Source organism: Trachemys scripta, chromosome 2, assembly GCF_013100865.1.
Source record: "Trachemys scripta elegans isolate TJP31775 chromosome 2, CAS_Tse_1.0, whole genome shotgun sequence".
Classification (NCBI taxonomy): domain Eukaryota; kingdom Metazoa; phylum Chordata; order Testudines; family Emydidae; genus Trachemys; species Trachemys scripta.
In genome coordinates, this window is record NC_048299.1 from 31,120,848 (window position 1) to 31,147,466 (window position 26,619).

The 26,619-nt window shown below is 43.4% G+C and overlaps 1 long non-coding RNA gene across 1 annotated transcript; it reads left to right on the top strand.

Moving 5' to 3' along the window:
- Positions 1-1,173: 1,173 nt before the first annotated feature.
- On the top strand, positions 1,174-3,405 carry LOC117872100. The gene is made up of 2 exons (XR_004644409.1): positions 1,174-1,877; positions 2,637-3,405. It is a non-coding gene; the product is annotated as an uncharacterized LOC117872100 (long non-coding RNA).
- The last annotated feature ends 23,214 nt before the right edge of the window (positions 3,406-26,619 follow it).

Here is a 26,619-nt window from a genome sequence, read left to right on the forward strand (position 1 = left end):
AATTTGTGACTTCACTCATTTTGTGGTATAATATCCTTTTTGAGATTAACCTCACTAATAAGCAGCTTCAGGAAAAGAACTAGAACATACATTCTGCTATTCAAAAACTGTAGGAAACTAAAAATACTCTGGAGGAATTCAGAAGTGATGAAAGGTTCGAAAGAACACTGGTAGATTCTCTCGAGCTTGCTGAAGAAATAGACTTTCCGACAGAATTTGAACCAGAGCCAGTTTGCATTCGGCAAAAGAAAGAGCAGTTTTCGTATGAAGGACGAGACACACCCATTCAGAACCCAAAACAAAGGTTCAAAGTGAACTTCTACTTCGCAGTCCTTGATACTGCTATTCACTCAGTTGACGAAAGATTTCAACAGATGCAGCAGCTAGAGTCAGTATTTGGCTTTCTATATGATATCCACAGCTTGCAAAAGAAAACAGCAAAACAGATAAGAGAATTTTGTATAAAACTAGAGTCGGCATTGACTCATGAAAATTCACTAGACATTGATGCTACAGATATGTGTAGTGAGCTTAAGGCTTTTTCAAGACGACTTAAGAAACATTCCACTCCTGAAAAAGTACTGAAGTTTGTTTGTGAAAATAAATTCTCAGTTTTCCAAACATTTTTATAACTCTACACATTCTTTTAACTTTACCAGTTTCCGTAGCAAGTGGGGAACGTAGCTTCTCAAAGTTAAAATTGATAAAAACATATCTGTGTTTGACAATGGTGCAAGAGAGACTTGTTGGACTTGCCACAATGTCAATAGAGCATGAAATAGCTGGAACACTGGATCTAAAAGAACTAGTGACTGAATTTTCAAAACTTAAAGGAAGAAAAGTTATGTTTTAAGAGCACAGAGTGTTTTTTATTCAGAGTGTTTTGTAAATACAGGTTAAAGTTCATTGAAGAGTTTTCTTATTTCTTTCTATATTGGATGTGGTGGTAATGGCAGTTAAAGCGGGATAGCATAATGGATGATTTTGGATTTGTAATAAAAATTATAATTAACATTTTTAATGTCTCTATTTTATCTGATCTCAGAAACATTGGTTGGACAGATGGATGGATGGACAAACCGAATAATTAAGCCTCTGTTTAAAAAAAATGCTTAAAAACATTAAAAGGAAAAAAGAGGCAAAATATTTCCCAGTTTACCAAAAACCTCAGCTTAGATCTGCCCTTGTGGGTGGGGGTGCCGATTGCATGGTTCACCTAGGGCGCCAGTTGCTGACAGCTAGTCTAGGGCCGCCCCGGTGGTATGAGATCTAGAGCTGAGTGACTCACTTCAGTGATGATAGAGAGAGGCTGAATAAGCGGAGAACATGATGAACGTATACATACATTGAGTATTGCCAACTCTCTCAATTTTAATATGTCTCATGATATTTGGTGTCTTTCTTAAAGCCCAGCTCCCGGAGTCAAGTGATTATGTGAGAATGTCAGCTTTCATTTAAAAAAAAAAAAAAAAAAAAAAAGAGTTTCTAGCCCTCATGGTTCTGGAGAAAGTGTAGCCCTCTGAAGGCTTAAAATCCAGAAGGCAAATAAAAAACCCTAAAATGTATTATCTTAATAACCTTACTATTTTTGAACCCATTCATGATTTTTGGGGCCTGATTTTTTATTTGTTTGAATGCATGGGGCTGGCAATCCTGCCAGGGTGCTCAGCACTGTGCAGGAGTGATCCTTAAATGTCTAAAATAAATAAAAAATTAGGTCTGGTTTCTTTTGCTATAGCGTGAGACTTTCATCAAGAATCAGAAAATCAGTTCTGAGGTGGTCCATATACTTAGATTCACCCTAGAGTGATATGGGTGAGAGTGCACTGTCCCTATACTGGTTCCGCTGATGAAATGGAGGATTTCAGACTTCACAGGTTGGTACTTTTGATATGGTACTAAATTCATTGTGTGAGAGTGAGGGAAAGAGAGAACAAGTCTTTTACTCAAATATTCCTTGATTACCAAAAAACTAGTGTGAGAACAAACACTCAGCACAGAATCTTGCAAAATGTCCAGGAAATATCTTTATCTTGTTTACAGCATGTGACTGATTTTGAATCCACTTTGTTTTCAAATAATTTTTGTATTGCCTCCCTCCAGCACAGATGTGGTGTAAATTACTGACATCAATAATAATGAATGCTAAAAGTGAAGTTACAAAAACATTGCAAATTCAAGAAAATTAATCTTACATCATTTCAATCTTTTTATGTGTGTGTCCCTTTCATTTTGAGTATTTGTTTGAGAGTTCGATGTTTGTCTGGGGGTTTGACTCTAAAATATCTATACTTCCCACCCCACAAAACAAGAACTAGAGACAGTTGTCCAGGCTCAGGTCAGTAGGCTGTATTTAAAACACTGCTTCTAAAATTTTTATGTAGGAAAAAGTCCTTCCAACTCCATCCCCCATTGTTTGTAATGTCTTATTAAAAGCTTTAAAATGAAATGCCTTTACCTACATTTCATGTTCCTTTAAAATTCTGCTAACACTGGCTGATCAGATTCTGATCTCTGTTCTGACAGTTTACATTTTGGAATAATTTCACTGACTTCAGATGAGTCACTCTGGATTCCTGCTGGTGTAACTGAGTGCAGAGCAGTCACCTGCTCCTTTCCTCCTTTGTCTCTTGCAGAATAGAAGCCACCACTGTTCTATTTTATTCACTTCTTTGTGAGCCAGCAGGACTTGAACTGAAGCAGCACTGAGAGGAACAGTTTGCCTCATTAAAATAATACGTTTGATACTGTATATGAGAAGACCAACGTGAAATAGTGTTCTGTTTTGGAAATGTTTACCATTGGAGCTCATGCATTGACATCGAAAACATCAGCATAGAACTGGGAACAGGGCTTCTTAATTCACATGTGCTCCCTCTACTGGTTCTGCAGGAGCAAAATATAAAAGGCTGGCTATTCTGTGTGCTACATTCTGTAAACACTAAATATTGTTTATTAATTTCTCAGTAAAAGTATGAATATATATTCTGAATTCATGTGGCATTTCCCATGGATTGTAGTAATTTCTAGGAAGTTAACATTTAAGTTCTAGACTTTAAAGTAGCACTAATAAAGTCGGATGGGACAAAACCCTGGGGTCCTTATTCAACTTTTACTCAAATGTTTAATAGGAGTTTTGAACGAGTAAAAACCAAATAAGGGCCTCCTAATTTGGATTTATAAAATGTCCCTTTAGCAGGTGCACGGTGGTACTGAATGGTTTGGTAAGCCTGAATGAAACCAATTTTTTTACATGTGTAAAAGCTGCTGTTGGTACAAGTTTAATAGCTTCTTCTGCTTAGTTCCTTTCCTGTTGTATTAATGTTTTTTTTTTTAATTACTGTTAGGAAAGCTTTAAATAAGAGATGACTGAAAATGTCATACTTAAATAAAAATATGATCAGATATCCTTTGTTTATCATGCTTGGCCTTCATATATTTATGGCAAAATACAATGTATTCCAGATAAGCTACACTGAATATTGGAAATTACATTTTAAAATGTAGTTTATATACCATCAGCCTTTTAAATAAGGGAACATTAGCAATTCTGTCTAATGGGCTTCTGCAATACATAAGCATCAAGGGCCAGATTTTTGAACATGCTCAGCACCCAGCACTTCTCACAGTGATGCTTGTGACAGATCTAGCAACTTCCTGCAATATCCTTGATATACCTTATTAAGCTTATGTATTATTGTGGGCTGGAACTGTATGTAGCCTCTCCAGGGGAGAGATGTGACCTAGGAGCTCAAAAAACTTCACTAAAATTATGCCAGACAAGTATGGACTTCTGGGAAGGTAAATATTAAATGGATTTCCTGGGGAATCCCTGCAAATTCCCCAACTCCAGTTATGCAAAACCCCAGCCTTTTGAAGCTACATCCTGAGGAAGGAGTCTCTGTCTGCTGCTTACCTGGTACAGAATGCCAAGGTCAAAGCCCCAAACGATATTAAAAAAATGGCTGGTCTGTCCAGTCTGGGTTCTGGATTTAAGATGGATGAACTTGTAACCATGGGAAAACCCAGTTGTGGGTTTTGAAGGACTGAAATCTACCAAAGTCCTAGGCTAACATAAGAACGGCCGTACCGGGTCAGACCAAAGGTCCATCTAGCCCAGTATCCTGTCTACCGACAGTGGCCAATGCCAGGTGCCCCAGAGGGAGTGAACCTAACAGGCAATGATCAAGTGATCTTTCTCCTGCCATCCATCTCCATCCTCTGACAAACAGGCTAGAGGTAGGGGTGACCTCTGTTAAGCTTTTTAGCATGCATGTAGATTCTCTTATTGTCTCAATAGAGTCTTTCTGTAATGCTTTTACATTAAGAATAAACATGCTTGCTGTCACATTCTGGGGTACAATCCAGACCAGTGATGGGTTGTGTCACTATCTTCTCTGAAACCTGAGGTTCTTCACAGTTAGGGCAGTCAATTAATTGCAATTAACTCACGTGATTAACTAAAAAAATTATTGATCACAGTTTTAATCGCACTGTTAAACAATAGAATACCAATTGAAATTTATTAAATATTTTTGGATGTTTTTCTACATTTTCAAATATATTGATTTCAATTACAACTTAGAATACGAAGTGTACAGTGCTCACTTTTTTATTACAAATATTTGCACTGTACAAATGATAAACAAAATAAATAGTATTTTTCAATTCATTTCATACAATACCGTAATGCAATCTCTTTATTGTGAAAGTGCAACTTATAAATGTAGACTTTGTTACGTAACTGCACTCAAAAACAAAACAATGTTACACTTTAGAGCCTACAAGTCCACTCAGTCCTTTTTCTTGTTCAGCCAATCACTTACATTTACGAGAGATAATGCTGCAGGCTTCTTACTTACAATGTCACTTGAAAGTGAGAACAGGTGTTTGCGTGGCACTCATGTAGCCGACATTGCAAGGTATTTACATGCCAGATATGCTAAACATTCGTATGCCTCTTCATGCTTCAGTCACAATTCCAGAGGACATGCTTCCTTGCTGATGACGCTTGTTTAAAAAAAATGCACTAATTAAATTTGTGACTGAACTCCTTGGGGGAGAATTGTGTGTCTCCTGCTCTGTTTTACCTGCATTCTGCCATATATTTCATGTTACAGCAGTTTCGGATGATAACCCAGCACACGTAATTCATTTTAAAAACACTTTCACTGCAGTTTTGACAAAATGCAAAGAAGGTAGCAATGTGAGATGTCTAAAGATAGCTACAGCACTTGACCCAAGGTTTAAGAATCTAAAGTGCCTTCCAAAATCTGAGAGGGAGGAGGGGGGAGCATGCTTTCAGAAGTCTTAAAAGGGCAACACTCTTATGTGGAAACTACAGAACCCAAACCACCAAAAAAGAAAATCAACCTTCTGCTGGTGGCATCTGACTCAGATGATGAAAGTGAACACGTGTCAATCTGCTCTGCTTTGGATCATTATCAAGCAGAATCCGTCATTAGCATGGACGCATGTCTTCTAGGATGGTGATTGAAGCATGAAGGGATATATGAATCTTTAACACATCTGGCACGTAAATATCTTGTGACACTGCCTACAATAGTGCCATGTGAACCTCCTTTCAGGTGACATTGTAAACAAGAAGCAGGCAGCATTATCCTTTGCAAATGTAAACAAACTTGTTTGTCTGAGTGACTGACTGAACAAGAAGTAGGACTGAGTGGACATGTAGGCTTTAAAGTGTTACATTGTTTTGTTTTTGAATGCAGTTATTTTTGTACATAATTCTACATTTGTAAGTTCACCTTTCATGATAAAGAAATTGCACTACAGTATTGTATGAGGTGAATTGAAAAATACTCAAGTATCAGAGGGGTAGCTGTGTTAGTCTGGATCTGTAAAAAGCAACAGAGTCCTGTGGCACCTTATAGACTAACAGACGTATTGGAGCATAAGATTTCGTGGGTGAATACTCACTGACGAAGTGAGAATTCACCCACGAAAGTTTATGCTCCAGTACACCTGTTAGTCTATAAGGTGCCACAGGACTCTTTGTCGCTTTTTCAAAAATACTGTATTTTGTTTTTTTATAGCACAAATATATATGTTCTGTGTTGTAATTGAAATCAATATATTTGTAAATGTAGAAAACACCCCAAAATATTTTAATAAATGGTATTCTATTATTGTTTAACAGTGCGATTAATCACAATTAATTTTTTTAATCACTTGGCAGCCCTACTCACAATGCTTTGCTCTTGTAGCTCCCATTCTGGTCTACTCACAAACAGCCAAAGAGTATGCAGATCACACCCCGAGTATCTGTGTATAGCTGCAGTCCTGGTCCAGCAACTTTGATCCCAGCAGCCTGTCAGCAACACAACAGCTACACTCTGGCTTCCAGCAGTCTGTGTTTCTACTTGTATGGTGACCCAAACACATTCGGAATCATGAATTTCCCCCAAAATGTGGGATCTGCACTGTCCAGCCCTCTCCTGGACAATTCAGATATTATAGATCTGTTGCCCCTGTAACAGGTCAATATCCAAGAGTTTGCTACTTTAACTGGAATTACACAAACAGTTCACTTTAACCACAACACCACATTAGTTCTGATTCAAGAATAAAACAAGTTTATTTAACCACACAGAGATGTACTCACTTAATCTAAGTATAATCTATAAATTCAGAAATGGTTATGAGAGAAATAAAGATAAAATGCTTTCTAGTAGCAAACTTGGCCAATGAGGCTTGGTTCAAAGTAAAATCCTTACCACAGATTCCCACCAAGGTTGCTAACCAAATTTTCATACCAGGATCCATCTCAAAGTCAAAAGGCTGGTTCCTTTGTCTTCTTTGCCGTCCCAAGCAAAAAAAAAAAAAAAAAAAGAAAAGGCAGCCGCAGGGAGCACATGGTGGGCGGTGAAGGCGACTCACAGGGGGGTGAAGGGCAGCGCTGCAGCCCGCTCGCAGCTGGGCGAGAGGTGCTCCCCCCCTCCAGCCTTGGGGTGTCTCTCCCGGCCAGGCAGGCAGAGGCCCCGGGGGCTGCAGGAGGTGCTGGCTCAGTCGCTCCTTTAAAGGCGGCTCGGCTGGGCCAGGCTCAGAGCGGCGCAGGAGGTGGAGGCCGGTGCAGGTGGCGGGAAGTGGCGCGTCCTGGGGAGCCCGGCGGCACGGTGAGCGGCGGGGCTCGCTAGTTCCTGCCCCCCGGGCTGGGGTCCATCCCCCTGCAGGGCTGGGCTAGGACTGGCAGGGAGCCGGCCGGGGGCTCCGGATTGGGCTGCCAAAGCAAAAAAAAAAAAAAACCACGGCAGGACAGCCGGAATGTGCCACCCCGAGATTGGCCGGAATGCCACCCCTTACACTGTGCCGCCCCAGGCACGTGCTCTCTCATCTAGTGCCTGGAGCCAGCCCTGCCTCAAGAGGTCATCTAGTCCAGTCCCTTGCACTCATGGCAGGACAAATGATTTGATGATAAATACATTATTTGATTTTTTTTCACCCCAGAGGTGTTCAGCATATCAATCCAAGCTCTCCCGAAAATCAGACCACTTATTTTGGCACCTAAAAGTGCACTTTATTTCCTCTCTTCAGGCAGCTAAGGTTGAAAATATTGGCCATAATCAGCAGTGTAATAGTGAAGAATAGATGGGGTGGAAAATTTCTTCCTGGCCCTCTAGGAATTCTGTGATTTGATTACCTCCACCATTACTTTATTTTACCTTGCAAATAATATTAATGGCCATAACATTATCCAAAAAATAGCTAACCACATTTATTTCTTGGTACTCCCATACTCAATTAGCCTGATTCTCTGCTGCTTCACACTTTGTGTAGTCATTTATTTATACCTGTGCAAAGCCGACATAAAATGCTGTCAAATGAGAATTCTGTACACCAGGGGAAGGTTTTTTTACACTTACTCTGCAGAGGTGTTAATAAGGGCACCAGGTGCAAGGCAAAGGGGAATCTGCCCCAATGTGTCACACAAGGAAGGTATGCACAATTTGGTTTAAAAAAACAAATTGAGGAAATGTAATTCCTAATAATCATGGGTGTGCTTTCAGCCTTGTTCTGCATAAATAATATCTCTGTAAGAACATCTGCTATTCCCACCCTCTAGGGAATAAAGTCTGTAAAAAGATCAGATTCGATTGAGGACAGACTACTTGGTGGATTAGTTACTGACAGATGTTACCTGGTGGGTACTGCAACAGGTTGTTTAAATGAGGGGAACGAGGTTTGGGTGTTAATTTGGGACTGACTCAAGCCAGCACAGGCTGGCAGCATCACAGAAGAATTATTCTCAGTCACAGAAAGAAAGTTAACAAAGCCTGCACGATACTTGAGCACTCTTAACAGCTATAGCTGATTTAGTCTTGAAGGACACCTGGCATTACTAGCTGTAGGGAGCAGGGCCGCCCAGAGGATTCAGGGTGCCTGGGGTCTTTGGCGGCAGGGGCCCCCTGCCGCCGAATTGCCGCTGAAGACCTGGCACTTCGGCGGCGGGTCCAGGGACCGAAGGACCCCCCGCTGCAGGTCTTCAAGGCACTTAGGCGGTGGGTCCCGGAGCGGAAGGACCCCCCGCCGCCGAACTGCCGCCAAAGACCCGGAGCAGAAGCAGCTCTGGGGGCCCGGGCCCCACGAGAGCTTTCCGAGGCCCCCGGAGCGAATGAAGGACCCCGCTCCAGGGGCCCTGAAAAACTCTCATGGGGGCCCCTGCAGAACCAGGGGCAAATTGCCCCACTTGCCTCCCCCCGGCGGCCCTGGTAGGGGGAGCTCACCCGGAGAGTATAGCTGCTCTGTGCTAGTGTGATAAGTGAGGAGGAGAGAGGTAGCTAAAACACACACATATACAAATACACACACACAAAGTTGCTGCCGCAGGGAGGTGAAAAGTCACCTTTGTCATAAACCTTGATCAGGATCAGATGTGCTAAGGGAAAGGGCATGCTCAAATATCAAAGGGTCCCTAAGTGCCAAAGCATGAGAGAGAGAGAGAGCGCAAGCAAGCAAGGACACAGAGCTGTAATTTAAGATTGGCCTTCACTCTTGACTGGAAAATATGTGCTCTTGAATTGTAATGCTCCTGTGAATGCATGTTTTGTTTTGTTTCAGTTCATTAGGAATCTTTGCAGCAGTATTGATCTAAGCTACTGAACAATGAACACAATGATTAATCACATATGCATTCCAGAAACATTTTTCTGTACTGGACTCTTTCAAGAGTGACAGTGCTGTGCTGTGTTTTGTCTTTCAATTCCCCATTCTACAAACCAAGGGCAGCTCTGCCTTCCATGGCTCAGTTCTTTGTTTTTGAATCTTTATTTGGCTAAATGACTCCATATTTTTGCATTCTCATGAGCCAAGTGCAGCCTGGATTTGGAAGCAAGAGGAGTCGGAGCAGATTTTTGCTCTCACAATAACATCTGATATCCATGTAACTGTAAGCACTCTGTCATTAAATTAAAAGGCCGAGTATTACAAGAGAAAAGAAGCATATTGCATCCTTGCAATCAAATGTAAAACAATGGTATTACAGTGTATCAATCCTGCATGTGCTACCTCCCTTTTTTAATTTTATAAAGTGTCTCTATAAGAGGAAACTAGGCCTGATCCTGAAATCCTGTTCTGAAACCATCTGAACTTTGGTTTAGATTCAAATCTAGACCAAAATGTATCTTTGTAATGGGCCCAAATTGGAATATGAATCCAATCTGAACTTGGGAAAATTCAAATCCAAATTTTAAAACTCAATTTCAGCTCTAATTATTATTATTAGAGTTGCTTAAACTGCATAAACTGTAGTCTCCTGAGCTAAAGTACTGAATACCCCAGCTCCCTATCAAATATCCTATGCTAAATCAAACACTGATTCTTATCTTGGGATCTCATTCCAAAAACTTTCCTTAATTCCAGTTAAACACTTGGATTTAAATATTTGTTTTTCAGTTTTCTGCTTTATGCTCAACATGAATCTTAATGTATCACACTGCTTGAAATATTTTCTCACAGCATATGTCCAACAAAAAAATCTACATGAAGTAATAATACACAATCATCCATAACAGAAAAACCTTTCACTGATATTGGAGCTATTTGTAGGATTTGCAACTTGTGCTCCGAGAATCAGATAAATGTGTTGTTGGTATAAAAGTCAAACTGCTTCATTGCTTTCCCCTTTCACCATACGGTGTAGTGTAATGGTTCTCAACCAGGGGTACATGTACCCCTGAGGGTACGCAGAGGTCTTCCAGGGGGTACATCAACTCATCTAGATATTTGCCTAGTTTTACAACAGGCTACATAAAAAGCACTAGCGAAGTCAGTACAAACTAAAATTTCATACAGACAATGACTTGTTTATACTGCTTTATATACTGTACACTGAAATGCAAGTACAATATTTATATTCCAATCGATTTATTTTATAATTATATGATAAAAATGAGAAAGTTATTGTCTGGATAAAATTTTAGTTTGTACTGGCTTCACTAGTGCTTTTTACGTAGTCTGTTATAAAACTAAGCAAATATCTAGATGAGTTGATGTACCACTTTTGTATTTTTATGTCCGATTTTGTAACCAAGTAGCTTTTAAATGAGGTGAAACTTGGGGGTACACAAGACAAATCAGACTCCTGCAAGGGGTACAGTAGTCTGGAAAGGTTGAGAGCCACTGGCGTAGAAGGCTGTCAATATGTAGGGCTAATTCTAAAAATACAATCATATTTGATGTATGACACTAAAGAAAACACATTTTTCAAACAGATCATTTGCAGGCGGCAAATCTCAGAGTTAATTTGATATTATTTCTTAGCACGGTAATAAGCTGTTTCGCTGCAGCAAAATATGTCTACTTACAGTAAATACAGTTTTAGAAACACACATGGGATTGTTTGTGTTTTCCCAAAAGGCTACATTTTCTGTAATGAGATCAGAGATTTTGGCTGCCATGTTATTTTTAGGAGCTCATTCATTCCTGCCTTTTCTTGTTCACTAAGAAAAGATACAATCAGCTTTACAGTTCATCTGCAATCAAGCAAGGAGACTAAACACATTATTTTGTCATTTGCAATATGTTTCTGCTGCCACCAACATTTAATTAAAAAAATGTACCTTTTCAACAAAATTCATGGGCATTGTGCAATCTGAAAAGCAAGCCTTAACGTTCAGTAAATAAAAGTATAAGAACAAGAAGGGATTTGTGGTGGGACACAATGGCGAATTCCATTGATGTTAGTGAAGCAAATTCGCACTTACGGAAAAAGTTCCATCAGCCATAAATAGGCTTTTTGAGTTGCGGAAATTTTTGCATTAACATACGGATATAAGTTTCCGACTTATGCAAAATTCGAGTTATGCAAGGCTTTCTGGAACGGAATGATTGCATAAGTCGGGGGGGCATCTGTACTTACATCTTTGTACAGTTAAGAATCAGTAATAGGACCTGGGAGTATTTTTGACCCTTCTAAACATTCTCCATCAAGATCTACTGAGTCCTTTCAACACTGGCCTTTCTCGGGATGCTGGATTAAGGTCCATTTGGCATGCAACTCTGCTTTGGGGATACACTTCTGAGAGTTCATGGTTAGGGCTGCCAATTGTCTAAACACACAAACCCAAATACCCTGGCCTTGCCCCTTCCCCAAGGTCCCACCCCGCTCACTCCATCCCCCCTCCCTCCATCACTCACTCTCCCCCACCCTCACTCACTTTGACTGGGCTGGGGAAAGGGGTTGGGGTACGAGAGGGGGTGTGGGCTCTGGGCTGGGCGAAGGGGTTCAGAGTGCGGGAGGGAGCTCCGGGCTGAACCTGGGGCAGGGGGTTGGGGTGTGTGGAGGAATGCGGGGTGCAAGCTCTGAGAGGGAGTTTGGGTGCAGGAGGGGGCTCCCTGCCTGCCCTAGCCCCGTGTCACTCCTGGAAGTGGCTGGCACATGTGGCTGGCTGGGGGGGGCAGTGGGCTCTGTGCACTGCCCCGCCTGTAGGCACTGCCCTGCCTGCAGGCACTGCCCCTGCAGCTCCCATCGGCCACAGTTCCCGGCCAATGGGAACTGTGGAGTCAGTGCTCGGGGCACTGGCAGTGCACGGAGACTCCCTAGCAGGGCTGGCTCTACCACTTTTGCCGCCCAACGCGAAAACAAAAACAAAGCCACTCGGACTGCCGCCTGAACTGCTGAAGCAAAAAAAAAAAGCCACCCGGCGTGTGCCACCCCAAGAATGGATGGAATGCCACCCCTTAGCATGTGCCGCCCCAGGCACGTGCTTCCTCTGCTGGTGCCTGGAGCCGGCCCTGCCCCCTAGCCTGCCACCCAGCCACAAGGGCTGTAGGGACATGCCAGCTACTTCCGGGAGTGGCGTGGGGCCAGGGCAGGCAGGGAGCCTGCCTTAGCCCACTGCGCCACTGGACTTAGTGACCTAATACTCCACGTTTGGCTTCAGTAGCCTCCAGGAGACAGAGCCTGATTCTGGGAGACTCCCGGTGAAACTGGGAGGGTTGGTAACTCTATTCATGGTGCTTGATTCTTCAATGTCTTGCCCCTTGTAGTCACTTACACTTGTGTAAACTGGGTGTAAACACTGCTCTGGTATGGTAGCATTCTGCACTCACTTGTCATGTGTAAGTGACAACACAAAATGCAATGTAGTGAACAATCAGGCCAATTTTGGATATCCACTTTCCAAGGAACATCCTCTCGATCTTTTGCACCCTAAATTGCAAACAATCAATTCACCTATTTTCTTCACAGTGTAGATAGCAAGCAATGATGCATTCTTGTGCTGTTGTTGGTATACTTAAATCTAGTGGGAGATAAAATGGAAAGAATTCTTTGTTAACAATGTAAACACCTTTGTCTTTCTGAGGTAGCACAGAGACATGCAGAGCTAGAAATGGGCTATAAGAAAAGACAGCTCTCTGATAAAATGAAAGCAAGAGTGTTAAGTACAAGGATGAAGTGGTCAATATCAGTTCACCTCAGACCATTTATAGCTCAACTTCCACCTAGTCACCTACACCAGGAAACTAAAATACAACTGCCTAGGATAGCAGACTTTTTTTCTGTTCTATAAATAGTGTGGGCCAAATTCACCACCGGCATAAGTTGACTCCACTGTAGTCAAAGGAGTTGTGCCAGTGGTGTATTTCGGCCTGTTGTACTATTAGGCACAGAGGGTAAAATTCACTCCTTTGCCGAGAGACCCCATGAGACCTGTGCATCTGTTAAGTCCCATTTAAGCCCTATTTTGAGGGTTTAAGGTTGGATAGGCCTTGTGCAGGTTCCCCACACAGAAGTGAGTCTCACTGAATTGCTGCTGTTTCAATAATTGAAATTCAACTACATCAGTTACTGGCTTTGTCCATTAAATCATCTTTATATGATGTTATCGATTTGGGGTGGGGTTCTGAGAACAGGACTGCTTTCTGAGGAGAATAGTTTAATAATGAAGATAACTATTTTCTCTTTTGGGGAATGAGGAGAGGTAGGTAGAATTGGGATAAGAATCAACTACTGTTTTGTTCCAGCAATATTGTTAAAAAAATCCACAGCAGGTGGCAGTGCAATACAGTCTACATACTTCAGTAAAGAACAGTCTGGAAATCTTTCCACACATTTACTTTAATGATCCAGTTGTCAATTTCTATTTCTTTCACCCATGCACGAGACTTAATTATAGCTCTGTATCTGTGCTGGAACCATTTCTGAGTACTTCCAAACAGATGCTTGGGTTTCTTCAACATTAACATTCTAACTTAATTTTCATGTGAAAAAACTTTAAGGGGATACTGACAACTTAAAAATCCCATATCTGTCTGAAAATTGTTAACCTGCTATTGTTATAAGCTTCAACCCTAAAATAACTACAAGTGAAAGATAGAGGAAATGTTTTTCTCTCCTACCCCCTTCTTCCAGTTTCCTTATTTTGTGCATTTAACAGCACTTTGTCTAGTCACCATTTCTTCTGTACAATCAGTTTTCCCTGTTGCTGTGGCTCTTTCACACAGTATCATGGAGAGAAACACATTTAAATGAGATTGAAAACCCACAGCAATTGGCTGGGAAACTCATGGGCATGAGTAGTGACTGAACCATGTGACTAGATTTCACATTGAAGGTGTTCCTTTAGCACCAAGTTCTCAATTCCAAGTGTTCTGTAATTATAGCACTCTAATTGTAGTATCTTAATAATTATATAATTGATTCTATGGTCATTAACGCCTTTGTCTGCAGATGCCCCTATTTAAATAAATGTTTGACTTCCACTTTGTCTATTCACTGGACCTGATAATCCCCTAACACAGGTATATGGGGGGAGGAAAAACTTCCCAAATTCTCATTTGGCAATTCCTCTTTGTTCTCACATGAGAAGACTGAAGTAAGGAATCTCACCTTCAAAACCCAGAGAGCTCATGGGCGCTATTGGAGGCAAGGAAAAGTGTAAAACCTTTGTCTTTGCACCTACTGTCAGGCTCCCTCAACAGCATGGCTCTGACCTCACCCTTCCAGGGAGACTGCTCCTGGCCAATGCCCTCAGAACTTTGTGGAGACTGAACATAGTCAAATTAATATTGACTTGTTCAGCATTAATTTGCACAGGATTGGCCCCACAAGTTTGGTGGCAGAAAATGTTGGAGGCCTACTGTCCCACTGGCTCCAGCCATTCCAAACAAAGGAGGCCACACCCTGTGGATACCCAGAGGCTTCTGCATGTTTGGGGGGAATGGGGCAGCAGTTGTAGAGCCAGAATGTATGTGTTCCACTCTCCCATGGACAGGACAACTAGGCTTCGCAACTCTGTCTGTGAAGCAGAGGAGAGTATGAGGTTGTAATGGGGGCACTCATCTCTTGAGTACCTCCTAATGGCTGGGTGCAGTACCACTGTCATTTTCTTGCTCCTGGCACCTGACCTTGGTAGGTCTTCAGTGGCTTGACCCTCCAGCCAAGTCACAAAGTCCAAATGAACCCCTTCTGGAGTATTAGAGTCCAATAAATGAACAGTCCCATTTCCCTCACAAAGGTTTTCATCCCCAGCTCCAGGACCTTTAAATTCAGCCCTTTTTTCAGGCTCTCCAATAAGTCCTGTCCCCCTCTTGGGGTTTATGCCCACTACTTCAGGTTCCAACCCAGGAACCCTATAAACAGCAGCTATGCATTGCTTGATTTCAGTTCATTGCTGCTTCTTACCTGGGCCCCTTTTAGCTTCATCCTTACCTCAGGGTTAAGCAGGGCTGGCTCTGGCTTTTTTGCCGCCCCCACCCGCCGCGCGGGGAGCGTGGCAGGGGAGGGCGCCGAGCTCGGCCATGGGCCTGCTCTCCCCGACCAGCCGGAGCGCTGGGGGGAGGGCGGCGAGCCCACCGCGGCTCCGCTGGCGGCCGGAGCGCCGGGAGAAGGGCGGAGAGCCCGGCCGGGACCCTGCTCTCCCCGGTGGACAGAGCGCCAGGAGGAGGGCGGCAAGCCCGCCGTGGCTCCACTCATCCCGACAGCCAGAGCGCCACGGGGAGGATGGCGAGCCCAGTCGTGGCCCCGCTCTTAGGCCGGAGCGCCGCGCCGCCCCCCTCCAGGTGCCGTCCCAAGCACATGCTTGGTGGGCTGGTGCCTGGAGCCGGCCCTGGGGTTAAGGTTCTGAGGTTCTCTTCCTTCAAATCCAGCTATGCAAAAGACAGCCAGACATGTTCCTGGCCAGAGCAGAGCCCCCTTCCTCACATCTCTGGTCCCAGGCAGGAACTGACCTGTTAGGCCCTGCAGCTCCTTTTATCTGAGGCTGCTGGACTCTGATTGGTTGTTTCAAGAAGGCCTCTCTAGGTGGGCCTGGAGGACACCTTCTCTGCTCCTTTCCTGTCACTTCGCTGCTTCTTGGGGCAGGGTGTATTAAGAGTGCAGGGCCTCCTGTAGGGAGCTGCAAAGGCCAGGTACACCCTGTCACAGATGCTCACTCTCAGTGCAGTATAACCTTAATTAACCTTCATTCCTTGAAACAGGATCTATCTCTGCTCAAAGTGCTGCTGTGCCTGGCATTGCATGAGGTGGTTGTGAGCTCTTCAGAAATGAGTGCACAGAGCTTATAAATTCTATGGACTCTCTCCTGTGGAGTTCATAAACTCCTGACTCAAGCAGCTTTTTTTTTTTTTAAATCAGTCTATGGGACATGTCCCTGTTTCATACAGGTTCTTAAAGTCCGTCACTGGAATTCTTGATAGGTTTTAAAATCCACAGAGCTCACAAATCTCTCTATTTCAAAACTAATTAAAGACTTCAGAAATACTCAAAGGCATTAGCTCTGGCTGAGGACAAGCACATAAAACAAATAGGAAGTTTCTAGACCAAGCTGGTTTTGAAATGAGATGTTCCAATAATGAAAATAAAATCTTTTCAGTAACATGCATGAAAATTCATGTCAGAAAAACCACTATAATGCATGTAGTGGGGGAGTCAAAGTGAGGATTGTAATGGTAAGGTAGTTAAAACCTTATATACGAGTTACTATTATGCCCCCAATTTGGACCATTTACTAGTTTTTGCAAACCTAGTTTGTCTCTACTAGAAAGTCTTAACAACCTGTACCTTTGTTATAAACAGCATTCTTGAGTTCCTTCATTAATTCTTGAGAGCACTATTGATGGCATAGGTAGAGGGGAAAGGAAAGCACAATGGGCTTTCAACCTTTCACTTACTTTCAGACTTAATAAAGCTATCAACTCTCAAATCTGACCCCTCCTGGGAGTCTGAGGGCACTTCTGAAAGACTTTACACTCCTCCCTTTGAACTCTTCAATTCATCTACACTTCATTTTCCTTAAAAATAAAACCAAGTGGAATTAGCTGCCCTCTCTTGTAATTTTCTTCTGCTTAGTGTTTCTGAGACACAAGGAGGTATGTTTTCACATAGCTTGCAGAGAGTTGACTCCACAATTCCCACCGATTTTAGTGGGAGGTGAATGAAGGAAGCAAGCCCAGGCAACTCCTTGTATTTGTAGGTGAAGATGGCCACTGACACCGCCCTGTCGGAGTCCTAAAAGATGTATGCTACGTAATACACCATTCACTGGCCATACTATTAAAAATAAGGGGCCTACCTCCAAAACACAGGGCTCTGGGTTACTCCTGGGGGAATTCTGCACCAAAAAATAAGAATTCGCTGCGCAGTATTTTAAAATCTGCCTAGTTTATTTGTCAAAACAACACAATATAATCACACTAGTTTCAATTATTTTTGGTCACTTATTTCAAAATACCTGTCAGCAAGTATGTCTGTAACAATACAGATGACAAAAAAGATTCAGGAAATGTTTTTGACAAATAGATTCCTTATTAGTCATATTAATACAGAACTCTGAGTAATAATTTATTTAAACCACAATAAAAGAACCGTATTTCCCGCACCTCTCAGAAGCAGTGCAAAGGCTTGGAAGAGTCAGGGGTAACAGAGGAGCTAAGGGAGAGAGAAGTAAATTGCTAGGAAAAAGCCTGGATGTGAACATGGAGGGTTGTGGGGTATGGGTGGGAAAAGTATGGAACAGGGTTGGTTGGGGTTTTTTTTGGGGGGGGGAGGAATTCTTAGGGAGCTTCCCCCATGCAGAGCCTGGCTGACCCAGGGCCGGCCCACAACATTTTGGCACCTGTGGCGGGGAGCTCAAATGACGCTCCCATGCCCCCTTGCTTGGGCCAAAACTCTGAAAGGTCTCAATTCTGCCTTCTTCCTGTTCTACTCCTCTCCCTCTGCTACCTACCCCAATAAAGGAGAACTAGCAACTTAAAATGCCTTGTTCAAAAATTTTAAGTAACACAACTTTCAAACACCTGAACAGCAAATGTAACTTTTCTTGTCTGCATAGTAAACACTAGCATTTTTATCTGTTCGAATAATCAAAGTGGTGCTTTCTGTGCCTTCTTGGTTGCAAAGATTTGAACTGCTTCCTGAAGGTCCACAGTCTGGGCCAGCTCATGCTCCACTGAGATGGCTGCAAGGCCAACCAGCCTCTCCTGCGTCATTGTGGAGCATAGATGTGTTTTTATTAACTTCAGCTTGGAGAAGCTGCGTTCTCCACTGGCAACTGTTACAGGAAGTGTTAGAAGTATGCACAGAGAAGCAAAAGCATTTGGAAGGAGGGTGGTCATCTTATTTGTGCACATATATTCCAGAACAGCCTTTGGAGTTGATCCTACTGAAATGTATCTTGAAAGGGCTAAATCACTCGCATCAATATCGCGCATGTCATCAGGTGTCAACACTGTCTCTAGTGCCCTGCATTGCTGGTGTAGGTCTTCTTCACGTATAATGAGGAGTTTTGGAATATCATACAACATCCCAAATATACTGCTGTGTTCCTTGAGCTGCATGAAATGTTCTTCAACTGACTGTCTTGCACAATTGAGCACCTGATTAAAGAATTCAACTTTGAAAATGTTGTTTGGGATCTCTTATAGGATTATCCCATGCCTCATAATCAAAATGTCTTCTTCTTCAGTGACTCTTGTATTCTTGAATGGGTGGGAAAATAGCTTCAGTGTGAAGTTCCTCTGCCAACTTCTATGCGCTCTTCAGAACATTTTGAAATCCCTCATCTGACCGGTAAGACTGTAGGTATGACTTTGCTTTGTCCCGTTGTTCCATTACTCCAGATATATCACGGTCAACACCTTGGAGTCTCTGGCTTACAACATTTATTTCAAATATTATATCAAGCCACAACACTAAGCCACACAGAAATGTGAAGTTTTGCATGTTTCTGGTGATTCCATTTCCCTCTGACACTGTTCTCCCACAAACAGTTCCTGTCATAGCATTATCCTCCATAATGGCAACTATGGCATCATCTATCTTCCCAATTTGGTGTTTGATAGGCTTTATCGCCTCCACTCAACTTTTCCATCATGTGGTTTCAGTGTCAGAGAGGATGTTCCCAGATGTTGCTTCAAAATTTGCCATCGATGAGTTGATGCAGAGAAAAATACATAGATGCTTTGAATTATATTAAAAAATTTAGCAGCCTCACTAGAAGGTGATGCTGCATCACTCACCACCAAGTTCAATGAATGAGAACTGCATGGGACAAAAAAAGCTTGAGGGTTTAACTCTTGGATCTGTGTCTGCACTCCTCTGTTCTTTCCTCTCATGTTGGCACCATTATTGTAGCCCTGACGTCTCTTGTCAGCTATCGCAATTCCCGTATCTTCCAGCTTTTTACGAAGCACGTTTGTCATACCAGCTCCTGTAGTATCATCAATATCAATAAATTCTAGAAGATGCTCTCTGACAGTCACCATTGCAGGGACATTTTCACTAGGTTCTGTTGTTGTTACAAAACGCACCACCAAAGTAATTTGTTCCATATGGCTGATGTCAGATGTGTAGTCCAGAATAATAGAGTAATATCTTGCTGACTTCAGATCTGCCATAATCTTCTGTTTGACTTTTGTTTCTAGTAACTGTATGATCTCATTTTGAATTGTTTTTTCCAAGGTAGTGATGTGTGTACATTTCTTGGGTGGTGACTCTTCTTAGATGCTCCTGGAGTACAGCATCAAACTCCGCCATCAGCTCCACAATGTTAAGGAAGTTTCCATCGTTTGGCACATACAGCTGATCTGAAGTGCCACGCAGTGTTAGGTTTTGGGTAGCAAGCATCATTACAATGGCAATGAGCCTTTTCAGAAATTTTGCCAGTAAAGAGACTCTGATGCAATCTTCTCTTGATTCTGATCATCTATGGTGGCCTTTAACCTTAGTCTTATCTCAAGCTCTTTCCACCTATGGAATGCTCTCTGGTGATTTGCTGCCTTCTCATGGCATGCCAGATTTCTAGCCAGATTTTTCCAGTCCTTTGTTCCTGTAGAACCCAATGTGGCTGGAACATTAGACTGGAAGAATTTGCAACGAAAACAGTATGCAGCATTCTGGGTTTTTGAGTACATAAGCCATGGCCTCTCCACTTCATCACCATTGGGGATTTCATGCCAGTAATGTGTTGGATGGAAACTTCTATTTTCGTTGTCCACTTGCTGTGGCTCATGCAGTACAAGGAAGTCCCTCAGGCTACTGCTCAAGTGGGTCCATAGTCCTGGATCATCTAGACTTAAGGAACTAAACTCAGCGTAGCTGTTTCTTGCGCCTCCACCACACTCTTCTCTGATCTACCCATTTCTTCAGGAATGTGCATGGTTACATCCATTTTCGATGGAAATATGGATGCTGCAGTAGCTGCCAGGTCACCTGCACTCTGACTAACTGGAAGATCATGCATCTCCTCACCACTCACATCCTCACTGGGGCCGAAAGGCTCATTGTGAACATTTGTGTCTATGTATCTCAGGAGAGCTCCTTCCTGCTTAGATAGAAAAGCTTCCTTTGCTTTCTTGCTTTTTCTGAATGCTGCCCCAGAGGGGCGTTTTCTTCTTTCACTCATGACTGCTGTTCTGTGCCAACTATAGTGGCTCTCAGCACTCAATTGAAGGGGACAAATAAGCAGGCTGGTAGCAGGGCCTGAGTGAGGGAAGAGATCAGCATCTTAAGGGCTTAACTGGCTCCTACTACTTCAGTTGATTGCTTGTTCTCCTCAAGTGGGTTCAGGGAAGCAGCAGGAAACAGGAAGCTCCCTGAGAAGCTGGTGTTAATCAGTCCAGGCTCCTGGAGGTGCTAGAGAGGTACATAAGAGGCTGCTCTCCTCCTCTCTCTCCCTGCAGCTCCTGCTGCTTTCTGTTATTCCCTGTCACCTTTTCTCCTGCCTGCCTGTTATGTCTCTTGTTCCCTCCTTCCTCCAGCACAGCACTCCACCATCTCTGTGCATCTAGAGCAGAGAAAATACATATGTACCAGCAGCAAACACAATTTTCTACACTCTAGGTCCTAGTGGCGCCCCCCACAGTCTGGCACCTGAGGCGGCCACTTCAGTTAGCCTCATGGTAAGGCCAGCCCTGGGCTGACCCCTAACCTCTCTCATTCAGTCAGGCACATCTGCCCCTGTCCTCATGTGTTCCTGCACCCCCATGTGTCCTTGCACCCCATCCATGTGTCCCTCCACCCCCACACCCATATGGCCCTTCACCCCCCCCATGGCTCTGTATCCCCTCCCCCATGTGTCTCTGTGCCCCCACCCAGCCACTCCCCTGTCCCCATGTGTCCCCGTACCCCCTCCCCCTGTACCCATGTGTCTCTGTGCCACCACCCAGCCACTCCCCAGTCCCTATGTAGCTCTGCACACCCTCCCCCATCACCTCCCCCGTGGCCCTGTGCCTCCACTCCCATTCAGGCCCTGCCCCAATCTGTCCTCCCCCACTAGCCTTTATGAGCCCCTGCCTGACCCCCCCAGTACCCCACACTGTCTGTCTCCCCATAGCCCTTGTCTCCTGACCTGGCCTGACAGGCACTGCGAAGAAGGCAGGCTCTTTCTCTTCCCTCTCTGGCTGGGAGCTGCTGCTGTGTTCTATCACCACAGCACCCGCGGGTGGACAAAAGGCAGATCTGCAGCAACATTTTGGCAGAAGGTTTTTCTGTTGAAAAAATTAAAAATATGAGTGGCTCATTAATTATGTACATGTGCAGTAGTGCAGAATTCCCCTGCGAATATCTGGGTAAATCAAGGCATACAAATACAATAATTAGTAACAATTACATAATGTGTTAATTAGTTCTGACATTCACAGTTGCAACTAGCAAGTATCTCATGAAAACATTTTGTAGCTGAATCCTGTGTATTGAATAGTTGATGGATCACTTTACAGCTGTGAGTCAGTGTCTCACTTGTTCTCTCTCTGTGATAATAGGAGCATATTCAAAGCAACCTATGTCAGCTCCATACAAGTGGCGGTGTATTTTTTTCAGAATTAAAAAAGTTAAAAGTATATCTGCATTTGAATGAAGACATTTGACAACTGGTTCACGTTGCACTTAGTTGCCAGCTACTAAGTGCTGGATTCAATGTTTATCCTGCAAGAGCTGACATCAAATACCTAACCAGAGCTTTCTCTGCTTTTGTATATGTTTGTCATTATTTATTTCATGAAAAGTGAGGAATTGTGAACTTGGGTCTTGGCAAGTAAGTGAATGGGGAAATAATTTTCAAATACTTGGTTTTAAAATGTGACTTTCTAATTGAATCTGAATACATAGTGGAGCTGATTCTCCTCTCATTTACAATGGCGTAACTCCATTGACTTGACTGGGAGTTAACTCCTCATTCACATGAATGTGAGTGGTGAATTGGGCGGCGGGTATCACAGGCCGGGGGAGACTGAGCATCCCGAAACAGCCTGGCGTGGCTCCGCCCACGCTCCATCCCCTAGGTTCCCTCCTGCCTGCTTCCAGTTCTGAGTCTTCCTTGGCCCAGGCTGGGGTCGGCTGGCCTGCCACTAGGACTTGGGGTGGCTAGGGCTGGGGCTCGCAAGGCCCAGGGCTAGGGGCACTGGGGCCACACCGCTTGTCCAGTGCTCCAAGGCTGGGGTTGGGGGTGCTGCGGCTGCACCGTCCACCCAGCACTCCAGGACTGGGGGTGGGGCGGCAGCTGAGGCGAGGGTGCGCTGGGCTCTGGCGGGGGGAGGGGGTGGAAGGGGAGGAGTAGGGCCTCAGGCAGAAGGGGAGGGGGCGGAGGCTAGCCTCCCCCAATGGCCGGTTCACCCACTGCCCTTGGACCCTAGGCACAAACTTAAGATCTTAAACTAATAATATTTTAAAAAATGTGCAACTTTTCTTTAAAAGAGAAAAACTAAAATAAATGTAGGTGAGGAAAAGAGTTCTGTTTTCTCCTACAGAATGCTAAAAGACTTACCTGGAGAAGGATAGAAAGGATGGAAGCTGTAACTGATGTCCTGAAAGTGAATTTGGGAGAATGATTGATTAGTTGCTATTTCCTGAATGACGGTGTAAATCCCCATCTATTTTGGCCTCTGAAACAAGTCACAAGCAAAAGTTTCCAAGTAAAATTCTTCTGCATAGTGTCCTAGGAGTAGCTTCGTTTTGTATTATAAAGTTTCCTCATCAACAATTCAGTCAAAGACCTGGAGATTGAGCCTATCTCATGAGACAAGCTATAAATCAAAGCAAATCCCTTAGGGTGGTATTTACATATCTACACAGCATTATACAGTTGAAATAAATCACTTAACTGAGAAATGGAGCATTTGTGCCAGCATTCAATCAGCTATATGGTACAACTTTGCTCAACTTAGTTCTCTCAAAAGCACGAGAAAATGCAGTGGAATTAACAAAATTATGCAATTTGGAATGCTTAGATTCTGAAGTCATATGGTACACTGTTAACTGCTTTGAAATAACATGAAGGTGTCTATTTGTGCTCTGAAAAGGAAATGAATATTAACTTATCTGAACAACTTGCAAACGGACATTGCAGGAAGCTCATTAAATCTCATATGGAAAATAAATAAACCAGTAGAGAAAAGGATGGGTGGGAATTTGACTTCCTCTGTTTCTGGAGAAGCAAATGTGTGTGTGTGTGGGGGGGGGGGGTTGAATATATAATGTATTTGGCAAAAGATTTTTAAATGGAAGATTGAGACAAAGAGCAAATATATTTGTTAAATCTTTGAAAATAAAAGCCTCTTAATGCATGTAGTACTATAGGCAGGGTTAGTAGCCTGCCTATTAAGGTTGCCCAGCCCTTCCCATTACAAGACCCTGTTTCAGTTGCTTATAACTTTGTTAAACTCTAACCATTTAGGCTGAAATGTTACATGCTGTGTGTCTTCTTCAGACTAAATATGTCTGGAAATTTTCAGCCAAAATGGCTCAGCCATTTCTGGGAATGTAGTTAGGGAAAAACACATTGTTCTGATGACCATTTTTTGAAAAGCTTTAGGACCTCCATGCTTTGAAGCAGGAACAATTTGCCAGGTGAATGGCCTGTGTGTCAGGGATTGTTTTGCTGTCTCTGTGAAAATCTGCTCAATGTTGACTAAGTTATAAGCCTTTGAAAAATTGCAGTTTTCCCATGCTGAGTAGAAACTCATTACAGTTTCACAGCTTAATTCCTCAAAGATACTGTCTGCAAGAGGAATCCAGTCCATGGCTGAGCGGGACTTTCCTTCCAATTGCAGTTCCTGGCTGCTGTGGGCTTTGCAAGGTCCATATCCAGGCACTGAAGCTAAAAGCAAGGAGACTGTTTCTGCTGGGCTTCAATGACTTGCTGGGTCCAGGCAGAGTCTTGGAGGAAACTACTTGAATCATATGTAGAAGGGACAAGAGCTGGACCGGGGGAGGAAGTGGATTAGGTAAAGGAATTGGGGGTGGGGAGAGAATGGGAATGGCTGGACAAGGAGACTGGGACAAGAGGACACAGACAGATGAGGAGCCCAGGGAGTGAGACTGGGAGTCAGTAGGGATGAGGAATGTGGATGTAGGAGTGACTGGAGGCTGGCAGTGGGAGGGAGGGGAATTAGATAAGAAACTGTGATGGGGGAACTGGGACTTGCTGCACAAGGAATGTAGGAACAAGGAGCAAGGGGTTAGGGGGAGTGGGAATGGCTGGCCAAGGAGACTGGGAGGGAAGACTCAGACTGGAAATGGTGGTGGGAAGACTGGGAATCCAGAGGGAGGACTGGTATGAGATGCTTAAGTAGTGGAGACTGGGGACTGGTTAAGTGATAAGATTGGGACTGGAACAAGGACTCGGTATGAGGAAGAGACAGGACTGGGACAGGTTGGCATGGAAGGGGCAGAAAGGGAGTTTGGGAGAAATGGTCAGAAGGGTTTGCCTATATGCATTCTGGAAGATAAGATGTGAGGTAGCTTATATTGCTGCATAGTAAAATTTAAACACCCTACAGGGAGCCAGTCATATTTTCACAGGTCATTCTCTTAGCTCACCAGCTGTGGCCTCCCTGGAGGGTTTGGGCAGTGAGTAAGAAGTGTAGATCAAGATCATTTTCAACCGCTGGAGAGTCAGGCCCCAAATTCACCTATTAAAGTTTAGATATATGAGAGATTACAGCATATGGGGAAGGTATGTGCTGGGAAGGGTGCTGACAAAGGGCCCTTTACTTTTGGGAGGCACATACTTTACCTGTCTAGAGCTGACCCTGCAGAAAAACATGACTGAGTTGAATGTGAAATACAAGGGAGACACTGGAGAAAAAGCCACCTTGGGCCACATTCTGTACTGATTTACACTGTCTACCTCCCAACTTGGAGCTGCGGATGCTCAATACCTTGAAAATCAGGCTTTTATTTAAGTGCCTCTATAGGTATATCGACACAGCAACTAGACACCCATGGCTGGCCTATGCCAGCCAACTTGGACTCAGGCTGCTGGGGTGTTTCATTGCTGTGTAGACTTCTGGGCTTGGGCTGGAGCCCAAGCTTTGGGACCCTGAAAGGTGTGAACAACAAACGATAAGATGCCTAGTTCTTATAGACCGATGCAATGGAGGATCTACTCCAGTGAGTATAACTCTGACTCATGCATAAAGGTTTTCCTTAATTATTGAAATCTGGCCAAGAAAAATCAAGAATGCAAAATAAGAGAATTATATATATGTCTGAGCATGCTGATGTGTGTTTGAAGAAGAAACTACAACACACTATTCTCAAAACAAATATGGGTAATTAAACGTCATGCTCTCTGACTTTCGAATAAAAAACATTTAATATAAGATTTAATTACTTGTTATATGGTTACTTTCAAGGCCTATCGCATGGGAAAGTTATCTGTTTTTATAGCTCCACACGCACAAAAAAAGCTTAAGGGAATAATAACCCCACCAAAGGCTAACATCCAGCACTTGCAAGCTAGCAATCCTTGAATACTTAATGAGGTGCTTACAGCTAGGAAGGTTTATAATGAGATGTCTTTTTAGTTCATAGTGTTGGACATTAAAGAGATACTATCAACATGATTTTTAAGAGAAAAACTTTTACGCAGCATGTGCAGAATTAAAACAAAAAATCTTTCACAAATACTGTATGTACAAGAATTTTTCTGCTCCTCTGCTGATGTTTAGAAGACGAGAGTAGACCAGCCCAAGAGCAACACCACCAATACAGTTGGGTCAACCCTTTTCTTCCACCCTGTCCTCTCTGTATGTGTCTATCTGTCACCTCTTTGGTTTCGGGTCTCTGCTGTATTTTTGAAAAACAACCTCTCTCAGATTCTGGAGAAGAGTGTGAATATGAGCTCCCACCAGAGCAGTACATTAAGAGTGAAGACACCAGGCTAATGTATAAGAAGGAACATGCCAAAAACCATCAACAACACAATGATACTGACTATATACAAAGTGCTGTTAATTGCGCACATAAACTGGAAAAAAAATAGAAAACACACTTTCTCTCTCTGATTTTGTGCAGTGGTAATTGTGAGGGCTATGAGTACAGGGCCGGCTCTAGCATTTTTGCCGACCCAAGCACAAAAAAAAAAAAAAAAAAAAAACTCTACCGCTGCTTCTTTCTATGGCAGCAGTTCGGCGGCAGATCCTTCGGTCCGAGAGGGAGTGACAGCCCTGCCACTGAATTGCCGCCGAACGGACGGACGTGCCACCCCCCTCTTCACTGGCTGCCCCAGGCACCTGCTTGCTACGCTGGTGCCTGGAGCCGGCCCTGTATGTGTAACAAAACCAGGTCTCACATTTTCAGACAGAAATGATTTTTCTAATTTGAAGTAACCCTTCTGCAAAACAAAACAGGGTTTCAGTGGTGCAAAGGCTTTATATAAG